The sequence below is a fragment of the Lonchura striata genome, chromosome 9 (genome assembly GCF_050655825.1).
Source record: "Lonchura striata isolate lonStrDom1 chromosome 9, ASM5065582v1, whole genome shotgun sequence".
NCBI classification, from domain to species: domain Eukaryota; kingdom Metazoa; phylum Chordata; class Aves; order Passeriformes; family Estrildidae; genus Lonchura; species Lonchura striata.
Window position 1 is genome coordinate 26,507,043 of NC_140711.1, and position 12,890 is coordinate 26,519,932.

At 42.1% G+C, this 12,890-nt stretch overlaps 1 protein-coding gene across 10 annotated transcripts in view; it reads right to left on the minus strand.

Annotated features, from left to right (window-relative positions):
* The window catches only part of NLGN1 (neuroligin 1), a 380,357-nt gene that overhangs the window by 301,888 nt on the left and 65,579 nt on the right, over positions 1-12,890 (minus strand). For 7 of the 10 annotated variants that reach the window (XM_077785735.2, XM_077785734.2, XM_077785733.2 and 4 more), the window contains exon 1: positions 9,170-9,309. The exons of the other annotated variants lie outside the window; for them this stretch is intronic. The gene's annotated coding sequence lies outside the window, so the exon portion shown is untranslated. Of the gene's footprint in view, positions 1-9,169; positions 9,310-12,890 lie in introns of those variants that run through there. 10 annotated transcript variants of the gene reach the window in all.

Consider the following 12,890-nt stretch of genomic DNA (forward strand, 5'->3'; position numbering starts at 1 on the left):
AAAATCAAAACCAGTTCTAGAGCTGGGTTATAATTCTAAGTTTATCCATCTGCTGGTTTGTATTTGCAGCTGAACAGCTCTGCTGTGATCTACAGTTCTGGTTTGCCTCCCATGCATAAGGTTTTACTCTGAGACAGGATGCTGAAAAGGTAAGAATGTAATTCAGTTCTGTGATTGCTATCCCTAATTAATTAACTGTTGGGCAGTAGCCTCCATGAGTAGATGGATAGTCTCTAAAGGGCAGAAAATTGTCAGCTGCTTGCAGGATTTGAATCAACATATTTTCATTGTATTTGTAACTTCAATTTTGGATTTGCTCTTTTCAAGCCTTTTTAAATGTCTAAGTAACAGTTTATTTTTGAGACTGAGAGGTCAGACATTCAAGCCTGTCATTGGCTGCCCTGAAGCTAACACATCAAAACCACAAACTCAACGCAATTAAAATGACTGAGATTTAACAAATCTTTTGAGGCTTTCATGACAAAATTTCATTTTGAGGACTAGGTGCAAGGGAAGCAGGGAAGCTGGCCAGGAGCATGTTGAGAGATAATGCTGGACAAAATTCTCCCCAGTCTTTCTGCAGGTGATCTACACAGGACTTTCCCTTGGTGTCTGGACTCAGCTGAAGAGGAATCAGTGGGAAAAAAAGGAGAAGGAATAAACAGGAATGATCAGGGAGGAAAGCAGACAAATAAACCAAAGAGTAGCAATGATAAATCTGGGACAAGATTTAGCATCAAAATAACGTGGATCTGAGGAGGAGGAGGAGGAGAAACCTTTTCAGATTTTTCTGCTGTCTTGATTTGAGCATCACAATTGCTCCCTGTGGTAACACAAATGAATTCTACTGTAAAAGGTATTTGATAAAGACTTCCATGCTCTTTCAAACAGTCTATACTATACAGAGTTTTTTTCTATCATCTATTATTTTATTATCTTCCTTTCTGAATTCAAATTACTTTATACTCAGATTCTGAAATACTTTAGAGAAGCATTTAGTATGCTGAGGAGTGAACAATCCAAGGGAGCTTCAGTGCATCTTTGCATTTCCAGTGGCACAGGGCATCCCACAACAGGTCACATCTGCTGCAAACTGCATCAGCTCAACTCCTTGTAACTCTTTGTTACTCATGCCCAGACCTTCAAATCTTAAGGGATTGTTTGATCTGTGCCACCTATCAATAGCTCAAATGGATTAATAAGACCTTTGGTGGCATCCAAGGCTTCTGGCCATATGTCAGTAAAGGCTATTATTGTTATGATAAAAATCTCCCAATCCCCCTAAAAAGCTGTTTTCTTTTCAGCTGAAGGTGTGCTCCATGGTTTGATATTCCTGCTCAAAAATTCTTTTCTACTTCCACTTTGCTAGTAAATCCCAGTTGTACAAATGTTGAAAGTGATTGCAAGAGTTTGGAACACCACCCAACGCCACTTCATTGCAAAACACAAGTGCTGTTTTGCAGAACCAGCTACATTTGCATCCATTTTTACTTACAGCAGTCTTTCCTTAGAACTAAGAGCCCAGAGATGTTTCATGTCTCTAAGAAGAAATCTGTGTCCTAAAACAACTATGAAGCCAAGCAGGAACTTGGCAGTACAGAGACCATTAGAGGAAAGATGAGGGTGAACACTGTGTCGGTGTGACACACCAATTGTAAACATGACCAGACAAATCCTCAAGAGATACAGCACAAAATTCCCCACCTCTTCTTTCATATGTCAAGTTAGCAAGGGAAGCAAGTTCCAAATACAGTGTATTTTCTCCCAGCTTAGTAATAAAAAAAGGCCAGGGTGATGGGATTTTGAGCAGCCTGGAGGGGAAAGTGTCCCTACCAAACCTAGATGACCTTTAGAGGCCCGTTCCAACACAGCCCATTCTGTGAAATATTTTAGAACAGACACTGCTCTTGCATACTTCCCTAAATATTTTCTCAAAAGGCTGGGATTTGCATGGCTTTAGTTAAAGAAATTAACTACATTCATTAAAAAAAAAAAAAATGTGAATGAGAAGATAAGATAAGAGACTGCAATATGAAATTCATGTAAGAAGGGTACAGCTCTGGTGGGGTTTGGTCAGATCCCACATGCCAGCACACTCCCCACCTCACAGTAGCCACAGGTGTGGTAGCTCCAGAAAGCTGCTCCAAATCCAGCCCTATTGAGATGCAGAACCTCAGGCAAGATGACCAACCAAGGTATGAATAAGACACCATCTTCATGGGCTCACAGTCCCACATGGGAACACAACCCAGTGGAAAGGATTTCCAGATGCTACAAGTTGTGTGAATATATCATTCCTAGATCAGAGAAACTGAGTCCTGAGTGCCCTCACCTTGATTTAATATGCTGTTTTGACCACTAAACCTCATAACTTAGTGAAAAATACAGTATTTAAATGTTGTATGAAGTATTCGATGCTTCAAAATTAGTGAAAAGTTGAATTAAAATTAGTAGATGTCATAAGACTCCTTTAAATTGTGATGTATTTTGCAACTGCACCAAGTTTTTATTCTTTGCCATTGCTGGATATATTCACTAATGCTTATTAATTAGTATTTTCATGACCAAAAATCACTTTAAAAAATTTCTGCATCTTAGTTTGCCAAAATAGGAAGACTTCTAATCAAAATTTTCAATTAAACTGTTTGTGAATTAGACAAATTAAGCCCATGAGGAGAGGATCAGTTAAATCCTATAATGTTCCATTTACTCATATCAATAAATCATTTTCTTAAAAGAGTTCTACTTCTTATCTGAAGTAGTTGTTTCTATTACCAGAAGTTGACTATAATTTCTTAATGCAGACTAGAGTTGTCTGACATTTTGCACAATAAGTAGGTAACGAAATGGTGATTTTACCCATAACAGAAAGAATGGGTAACTCTGTCACTTATGTGTAAAGTTTTAGACAGCTAAGTAATACAGATTTAAATTAAAAATGACAGATGCACTGGCTTGTAATATAATGGGCACTGAAGTGAACCTTTATTCCTTTTAGCAGCTTACAGTTAACTCTTAAATAGACCACACATTATCTTCACTTTTGAGTACTGTAACTATTCAGCTAAATGATCAAATGGCCATTCTGTTGATGGCTGCTCTGTGCTCCAGGACAAAAAGATTCCCTGACCTACTGCAGAAATTCCACTGAACTCGTGTTAATCAGAGGTCATCCCAGAGGAAAAAATAACCCAGATGTTTCTCATTGGAGAGCTTCAGTATCAAAATCTGTGTATTGTATATCATCAGGTCAAGTGGGAATTGCTTTGTTTAATACTTCATAAAATATACACATGCTTCTCATATGATCACTCTAGCAGAGTGTCCAGAACCCACCCAGAGACTCCTGAAGCTAACTGGCCTTTTGTTATCTCTTTGAGGTGATAAATGTAGTTATAGAATTGTTAACAAAGTTCTTTACCTGATATATATTTGTGGCTCACCCTTGGCTCACTGGGGTTAATCGTATGAGAAAAATTAATTGGATTTTCTTTGCCACCTTTATTATAACTATAATATCAACAATAATACTACCTCTAATGCTAGTTCAGCCTCCAAGGCAACCTTTCATATCAGATTCATAATAAAGATGTCACTTTTGTATTTTCCTGGTGGAAATAGTAATTCAAGACAAAAAAAGCTGGAATACAGATAATACCACTTCTTGAGGGAGAACTCTGCAAACAAAGATGCTTGAATGAACTCAGATTTGTCCATGAATTGTTGTTCTAGCTGGATACAATACCAAGTAACAATTCCAAGCATACAAAACCCTTGTTGTAGAGCTAGATCAATAACTAGCTCTTCAACAAGATGATTTTTTTTTTTTTTTAAGAAAAATACCAGCAAACTTCCTTGTGGCAAAAAAAGGAGCCCACGATTTTTGTTCTTGATCAGATGGCCAAGATGGTTCCAATTTCATCAGGGTAATTGAGATCAAGTTCCAACTCATCAGAAAATTCACAGACATATAAACATAATTTGTGAATCACAAACCCAACATCTCTAACTCAGCTCTGAAAGTGCTCTTGACTGGTATTACCAGGCTTTCCAGAACTGCAGAGAGCACACTACAACTTGAGTGCAATATTGGCATTAGAGGGATCTATCAGCTTGAAGAGGTTGTTTCCTGTGATCTAGCATTCTGTACATCTGTGACTTCACTTGCATTTGCTCCAAAATGAATTTCATGCTTAACTTGTTTTTCTTAATTAAACTTCCTTTAACAGTTTCTAATATGTGCATTATTAAAACTCATTAGTCCCATTCATGCCTGCCTGTCATTTTTGGCTTCATATTCATGTACCAAAGAGCTCTGCTGCTTTATATAGGAAGCAAATTAAATAATAAATATGAGAACTTGAACATTTTATGAGTGTCAGTATGAGAAAGTGGCTGCAAGGCCCATAAGGTTTCACAAAAAAAAAGCATTACAGCTAAAGCTAACATGCTGACACATCTCTGATCTATAAAGTCTGCAGTAATGGTAGCAGTAAAGTGTTGTGCCATAGATGGGGAATTTTTCTCTCACATGAAATAGAAATAGGATATAGCACAGACTATATTTACCGTTGTAAAAAAATTTCAAATAAAATTTCCCAAAAGCTTAGAATATAACACCATTAAACGTCTACAAAGATTTACTCTTTCCATCTGACTTCATGTGTAGCTCCTATTATTCAGCTCCTTGTCCTGTTTTCATTTTCTACCCCTATCTGTGAGAAAGCTACAGCAAGCAGGCTCAGTGCCCCTGTGGTCATGTCCTGGTCACACTGACCACGTCTCCAGTGACCAGAGGGTTTCCTGACCCAGCAGCTGCATCTCATGGTGCCTGTTCCAGGGCCCAGATTCTCCTCTGAAATAATCCATTATTGTGAAACCAGTAGAAGAAACAAAAGCCTCATCCCACAATGCCTGTTTTGCACAGGCTTGAGGATGTCAAAATATTCAGTCTATCTGTAAGGTTTCTCCTGACTAAATTGTCGTTTTCTCCTCATGAATATTTCTAACACTATGTGCCTACATAACACTTTGCTGCTTTCAAGTACTGTTTTGGAAATTGGGGGACAGTTGGGAAGGCAAAAGTTAAGGAACAACTTTAAGTTCAGATGTCGAACCTAAAAGCTTCAGACAAAATGTAATTAAATAAAAATACAAAATGCAACATAAATGTGTTCCCCTCATTAAATTTCCAGAACCAGTTCAACAAGTGAGCTAATGGCTTCTCTAGGCAGGATGAGATTGAGGAGATTTAGAAAACATCTTTTCAAATTGCCATTTAAGTTCTCTGCTTCGTTAAAGGAATATGAGTTACTTGAAATGCAATAGTTGTAAAGTGTCCTTGACCACTTTTATGATTTTACAGTCACGTGTTGCTAATTTCCAAGCATTACATTCTCCCTTAATATGGAGCAAAGGACCTAACCAAGCATCAGCAGAAGGTAAGAGGCTACCCAAAGGCAACACTAAAACTGATTATGCAGAAAATATTATGAGGACAAAACAGAAGAATTCAACAAATGGGGTAAAGAGAATTCAAATTGCTTTTCCTTTAATGGCCTCATGTTTTATTTGACCATAGCAGTGGAAAAACCATGTTACCCTGCTGTGTGCAGCCCAGACCTTTACATGGCTTGGTAACCATGAGGATATTTACAGCACAGACTCTGTGCCCCCCTGGTTTCCCACAGCTGCTGCTCCCTCACTCCACCTTTTGTTTTCCAGTGGGAAGTGCTGTGGAGGAGAGGGTGCACAGCAAAACTTAGTATGGGACCAAGCAGCCAAGCAGTCACTTTTATCCCTGGAGACCACTCAATACATCATTAATGAGAAATTAACAGTTATGGAAATAAAGTCTGCTGGAAAACACGTGGGGTCTTCAGAGGCAGGTAGAAATGTGCAGCTGAGTCACCAAGAAGCCAAAATTATTTCCCCCTGTAATTCTGCTAGTTCAATAGTAATCCTGGGGAATGTAGCATCATCATTTGTTATCAGAAGTACACGATGTTCTCTCAATATGCAACACATGATGAAGTTTTCCCATTAGGTGGGTTTTTTTGGTTTGGTTTGGTTTTTTGCATGCCCTAACTCCCTCTCCCTCCCTTCCACAGAAACTCTTGTGCAACACCTGGGTATCAGGGCAGGCATCCCCCTCTGAGTGCTTATGCTCCCTTACAAAGCAGAGCTCAGAACCAGGGCTACAGAAATGGAGACATTCCTCCAGAACAGCCTTTATTCATCAGTCAGGACCTATTTTTTATAATTATCTATTATTTTATCACCTGTTGTACTTACCATGGATGGATATCTGGGACTAATCAGAGACTCTATGATTTACGGGATTAAATTGATAACAGCCCATCCTTTATTAAAAGAAATCCACAGAGATTTCTACTGGACCTCTAGAAAAAATGTTTTATTTTCATTATTTTCTTTCAAAGAAGGTCTGTCTCTTTTTGCCCTTCTTTTTCCACTATTTAATTTTTAAATATTTTTTCATGTGATTAAAAAACCATAATAAATATGTCATCGAACAAATAATTCAGAGCTAGCCAAGGGTCTGTAATACAGCTTTACATCTCTATTACAAAGGAATGTATATTTGCTTTTAATAAAGAAAGGCAAGCCAATCCATTACAAACTGAGACCACATTTAAGCCTCTGCTTTCTTCCCTTTTCCCCAGACTCCATTTGAGCAATTAGAGTGGTTAATGCTGGTGTGCATGCCAGCGGATATTAAAAATGTAAACTGATAAAAAATACAACTACCACCATTGCCATGTTCAAATTCCTCCATTCACTTGCAAATCAATTTATCTGCCTACAGCCCTGTCCCAGTCTTTAAATAACCCTCCTCAGCAGACTGCTCCACCTCCAGCCAAATAATCCAGAGAAAACCCACTTTGTGAAAGATGTTTAAGTATCAACAGCTAGGATATTATCTTCTTACCCTACTCTAGGAGAAGGGGTAAGATAAGCAAAGCAGCATCAGGTCACAGCTCCTCTCCTCGCTCCTACACCCACTGCCTCAAACAGCCTGAACCACTCTCATGGCTCTCGCTGCTGCCTCAGTTAATCACAAAACAGAGGTGTTCAGCCAAATCCTGCTTCCCAGCACACTTAGCATGATTATCCTCAGCCTCATTTTTCTTCCCACAGCCTGCATATGATTCGCAGGAAACGTACAGGATAAATGGGATCTCTTTGTAGGTACCTGAGGATCTCCTAATCATTTACTGCAAAACTGCTACTGCAATCTGCAGCCACAGCCTAAGAAAAACGGTGTCATTTATCAAAAAGTAACTAAGAAGCAGTCTTCTTTAACCCTGCACCCTGCACCAGTAATTGAGTGGTGGGGGAGAGAAGAAAAAAAATAAATAATCCTTCCCAACCACCATTCCCAAACATGGCTACTTTAGCTTTTGGTTCCCAATCTGCAAATCTAATTTCAAAGATGCAGAAGTGGTCTGCATGTTACAGCTGTTGAGCCCACACAAGTCTCAGTGCAGTCAATGGGAATCAAGATCTCTGAAAATCAGGGCCCTGAATAATGGGCTCTATTTTTAAATGCTCATTTGTACTGTGCATGGGTCTTTCTCTTGTCAGGTGCCTGTAATAAAGTACGTGCAATTTCATAAGTGTCCTTTGCTTCAACTAAGCCAGCCCAGAAAAGTAGGGGGAAATGTCCCAAAGCTCACAGTACTCCTCTTTCAGCAATAACAATAGTCTGTGGATGCACCAAAAATGATGCTACTGTGAAAAACAAGCAAACAAAAATACCAACCCAGGTCTTAAGGGAGCATGAAAAGGTTATTGTGAGCATTGCCAAAAATACATGGTTTTGGATGTGAATTATCTCTGAATTTACCAGTATGGTCTTGTCCCACTGAGGCTCTGGATAAATGCAAGTATTGCCACAGTGGATGGCAGTGCTGGCAAAAAATAATTCCTAAAACAATTTCTTACACTTATGCTGAGAAAAAGAAAAATCTGCTTCATTTCAAATTCACAGAACATCTAAACGTGCTAAAAACATTCACTTTGATATTTATAGCTTCTATAAGACATATTTCCATTTTATACTAGTGGATTTTAATGCCATAGTTGTTAGAGCTAAAACAAACTGGCCTTCCAGAAAGCAAACCCAGTGTCAAACTAACATGATATTCCTTCAAAAGGTCAGCAAATTTACAGAATGAAATGACCAGTCCAGATTGTGTCACCTGCACCAGCAAGAACAGAACACTACAATCAAGCTCTGGTTTGTTTTATTTAAACAGTTATTTGAATGTAATTGCCCTGAAACCATATGCAGCGTTAAAACGATTCCAGATAACATCCTTTCTCCTGATTCCAAGGTAACTTTCTGGCTTTAATTATAAGTCAATTAATATTAAGTAATTTGACTGATTAATTTTAATTAAACCTGTTGAAAATTGATTTTCCTTTAGCAAGTAAAGATGATGCTCTAGTGCGATCAGGAAAGGAGGATGGGGTGGGGGGGGCGGCCGGGGGGGAGAAGCAGAAGAAGCAGCACTCAGCACCCAGGCGAAAAAGAAGATGTCTGAGGAAATAAAGCAAAGCATCCCCCCGGCAGGCCCGGCAGAGAAGCGGGGGCTGCGGGAGGCACCGGGGCTGCGGGAGGCACCGGGGCTGCGGGAGGCACCGGGGCTGCGGAGCGCCCGCGGAGCTGCGCGCCCGGCCCGAGCGGGCGGCGGCCCCGGGGCGGCGGGGAAGGAAAAGTTCGCCGGGGCGGCGGCGGAGGGTGCGGGGGGTGCGTGCGTGAGTGCGAAAACGCGTGTGTGGAAATGCCCCCGCCAACACCCCCGCAGCCGCTCCCGCCGCCGCGCATCCCCGCGGGCGGGCACCGCTCGGGCTCGCAGCCGCCGCAGCCCCGCACCCGCAGCCCCGCTCGCATCCCCCTCCCCGGCCGCGGACACGCACACGCGGCTCGGAAAGCGGCCCTGCCGAGCGCCCCCGGGCTCAGCCCCGCAGCCGCCCTGCCCTGCCCTGCCCGGGGCCCCGCGCCCGGCCCGGCTCCATCTCCATCCCGCCGCTCCCTCTCTCCTCCATCCCGGCCGCGCTGCTGCATCCCGGCCCGGCCGTCCCCTCCCTCCTCTCCATCCCGGCGCGGGCTCGCCCCGCACGCAGGGAGCATCAAAGTATTTACCAGTTCACGGCCGCTTTCCCGCAACCGCAGCCGAAGCTGTATTCCGCTGGATTCGCCTCCTCCGGCTCTCCCAGCCGCTGGGAGCGGGAGGGCTCCCAACAGTGCTCCGGACACTTCCCAATTATACCGATTTTTATATATTTTTCTGCCCTTTCCTAGGATCGGGGCGCGGGAAGGGGGGGCTGGAAATCCCCATCCGGAATCCAGCCTCATCCGTGCCGAGCCACCTCCATGTAAATCCGACCATCAGGCAGGCAATGGAAATGATCAAACGCTACTTCTCTCCGTCTGCAGGCAGATAATCCCACTAATCCAATAGATCTCCCCCGATCCGAAAGTGCCCTCCAAACGAATCCCTTTCGCTCGATGTCCGGCGGGCGACCGCGGAGCCGCGACGCTGCCCCGAGGGGCGCGGGAGGGGCGCGGAGGGGCGCGGAGAGGGTGTTAATCTTTTTTGGCTCCTGGATGCACGGCTCGCTCGAACCGCCGAGATCCCTTGCTTTTTTTTTTTTTTTTCTCCCCTATTACACGTTTCCACTCCAAATTGCTGCTGGATGAAAAATGGTACAAAGATACCCCCAGCGGCGGCGCGGCGAACAGCGCGGCAGCCCCGGCCCCGCACCGCCCCGCACCGCCCCGGGCGGACCGGCCTCCGGGGCAGCCTCCGCACCGGGGCCGCGGCTCCCACCGCCAGCGCCGGGGCACGAAGGGATGCCAGAGCGGCGGGGAGATGCTGCACGCAACCTGCGTCAGGGTGGGCTGCTGCCTCTTGCTTAATTATACCCCAAATATGTGATTTATGTGTGGTTTATACAGAGAGATGTGGATTATACGTAAATATTTCGCACGGGTGTAATTTAGGATGATACCGTGCTCTTACTTATTCGGATCATCACTGTGTGCACACAAGATATAAGTGACTTTTTTTGTTTCCCCTCGCTGTATCTTGAAATATTTTACTTTATTTTGCATTGCTTTCTTTCTATTTCTAATTGAGGAATAAAAGTATTCTCCGACCCCAGCCCTCACGCTTTCTAGGATCACAGCAGACAGTGCAAGTTGGCAACTCAGGGGATGTGGGGAGAAAGGAAGGCCAGATCAGGAGGGAAGGGAGAATAGTCCTTTGAATGCTGATAGGTCTATTCATTTTTTAAGAACAGCCACAATCGCACGTTAAAACATCCCAAGTTAAGCCTGTTGCAGAGAGCTCATTAACATCTCCTGTTATTTTAGGAGAGACTTCCCTTCACATTGTGTTTAAAATCTATATTTTGCTCTGTTAACATCCAGCTCAGTTTAAAATATTGACACTAACCAAGCACAGCAAACCCACTCATGTTTCCAAGCCTACAGCCCCAGGCAAGGTCTAGAGGTGCCCGAAAATTTGATAAGCTTTTACACCCTTACCTGAGAGCACGTCCCAGTGGAGGGAAGGTCAGTCCCAGCCACGCTGGGCTATTTATTTCTCTCAGTACCACTGAGGATCTGGATCTAAATGCCCATGGCAGGAGTGACAGGACACAGCAGCAATTTATCCTGTGACATTCCCATGTACTGGCATAATCCTGTCCTGGGCACGTTTTTTGCCTGTCTCAATGACTATTATAGTCCATGGTTAATTAGGAAAGTCCAGAATCCTTCGGTACACTGAAATTTAACTCTTTTGCTGTTGCCAAAAGCATGCAGCTCTCAGGTACAAAGAGAAAGGCAGAACATACTCAGCTGACAGGGCAATCCCATTTATGTTGCTACGTTAGTCTCAAGGGAATACTACATGGGAAAAAAAGTTTCAAAGCTAGAAATGAAATTTGTATATGAAAATCAATCACTTGCCACCAGCCACAGAGCAACCAACAGCCTAAAAACTATCACCAAAGAGGCAATACCAGGTGAGATATTCTGCCATTCTTCATCTGCACAAAGCCCTGGAGTAGCTTTATCTTTGGGTTGTTCCTTACACTGAAAAGCAAGAAATAAAGGTGAAATAAAATAACAGCGCTCTCCTTGTCACTAGATAAACCACTGGAATCTAAGTGTGCAAAGTTTTATTCTCTCTCCTTCAAGAAGGATATATCTATCCTCCCTGGTTTCCCTGAGCCACCTCGTGAACATCTCCTTGGAACGCTCTATCCTTTAAGCAGATGATCCCCTAACTAACTGTGGGGGGGAAAACAACCCATTTATTTCTTTACCATGCCTTTTGTGGGTGGCAGGAGCTGAAAATTTACACCCAACCTGCAACAATCCCAGCTTTGGTCACCAAGTCTCCTTCTGGTCCTAACCCATCCTCACTCGTGCAGAGATGGCACCGAATTGTTGAGCACATTAATCTGTTCTTCAACTCCCCCTCTCAGCAGTGATTGTGATGCCACCATTCAATTTTGCTCTGGCCTGTCCCCAAGGTTGGGGTCCCTTTCCAGAACTTTCTCACTGCCTTTCGTTCCCCTGTGCTGTGATTCAAACACTTCTCCCAATTCCTTCCCTCCAGGGGTCTCAATAGCTCTCCTCTCATCCAAAATACTGCTGGGGAAAGAGGAATACTGACTTGTGGGAGGGGAACAAGATTTGTCTCCAGCTCCAGAAAATTGTACAGGTCCAGGAAGGGATATTTGCCTGGGAAAACAAAGTATAGGGCCAAACCCTCTATAAAAAGGTGGGATGGCAATAGCTGAGCCTACATGTGTGGTAATAATAGATTATATTCTAATATAGTAAAAGAATATATGACATTCCTCTATCCATGCAGCATCTGATGCTGATTCAACCAGCAGTTTACAAGCAGGACAACCATGCTTGTAAGAACTACATCGCTTGCACACACATTATTTTCTTATATATATATGTATGTATAAATATATATAAAAATATTTATATAAGGTTGGAACTATATGATCTTTAAGGTACTTTCTAAGCCAAACAGTTCTATGGTATACACACATTTATGCCTACATAAAAACTTGTAAAGAGTGTTTTGGATTTGTTTGAAAGTGCATGTAATTGATTAGAGCTTTGTTAAATATGTTTTAATACCCTGCATGTCAGAAAGAATTACACATTCATTGCAATCTAGGGAATGCAAAACTGGTTTAAAGACCAGCATTATTTAATATTTAGTTCAACTGAGTCTTGATAGGGTTGTGTTATCTGCATTTATTAAAAGAATGAAAAAAGAGCTAAATTTCCATGGGCTGAAAATCCATGGAAATTTCAAAGGCCAGCATCCTGCAATAGTCTAAAATTTCCGTCTGCTCCATTTTCTCTATTTTAAGAACATGAAACCCTTCATACAACCCTCATTGTAAGCAACTAACATCCAAAAAGTGCAAAACATACAATCAAAAGCTGAAAAGAAGAAAGAAGCTCCCAACTAGCAATCCAAGCTAAAATGCACGTTCAGATACATAAAGTATGCACCCGAAGCTTTGAAGGTAGGCAAATTTTTTGATGCAACACAAGTTTCATGAGCTATTGAAATATGTAGCTTAAGACAGACAAGCTTTTCTTTCAAATATAAATTTTGTCAGACTGTGTTTCTCAAAGAAAATTAACCTTTCAAATAGGTAGAACAGGTGGAACTGTTTACATACACAAAATACTAAATAGTCATTAATTTGTTTGTCTCAAGGTAGCTCATTAAGTTTTGTGTTGCAATAATTTTGTTAAATATTTTCTTTGATTTCATGAAACTTAAGATTGCTCTCATCTCTGTACATTTCTATTC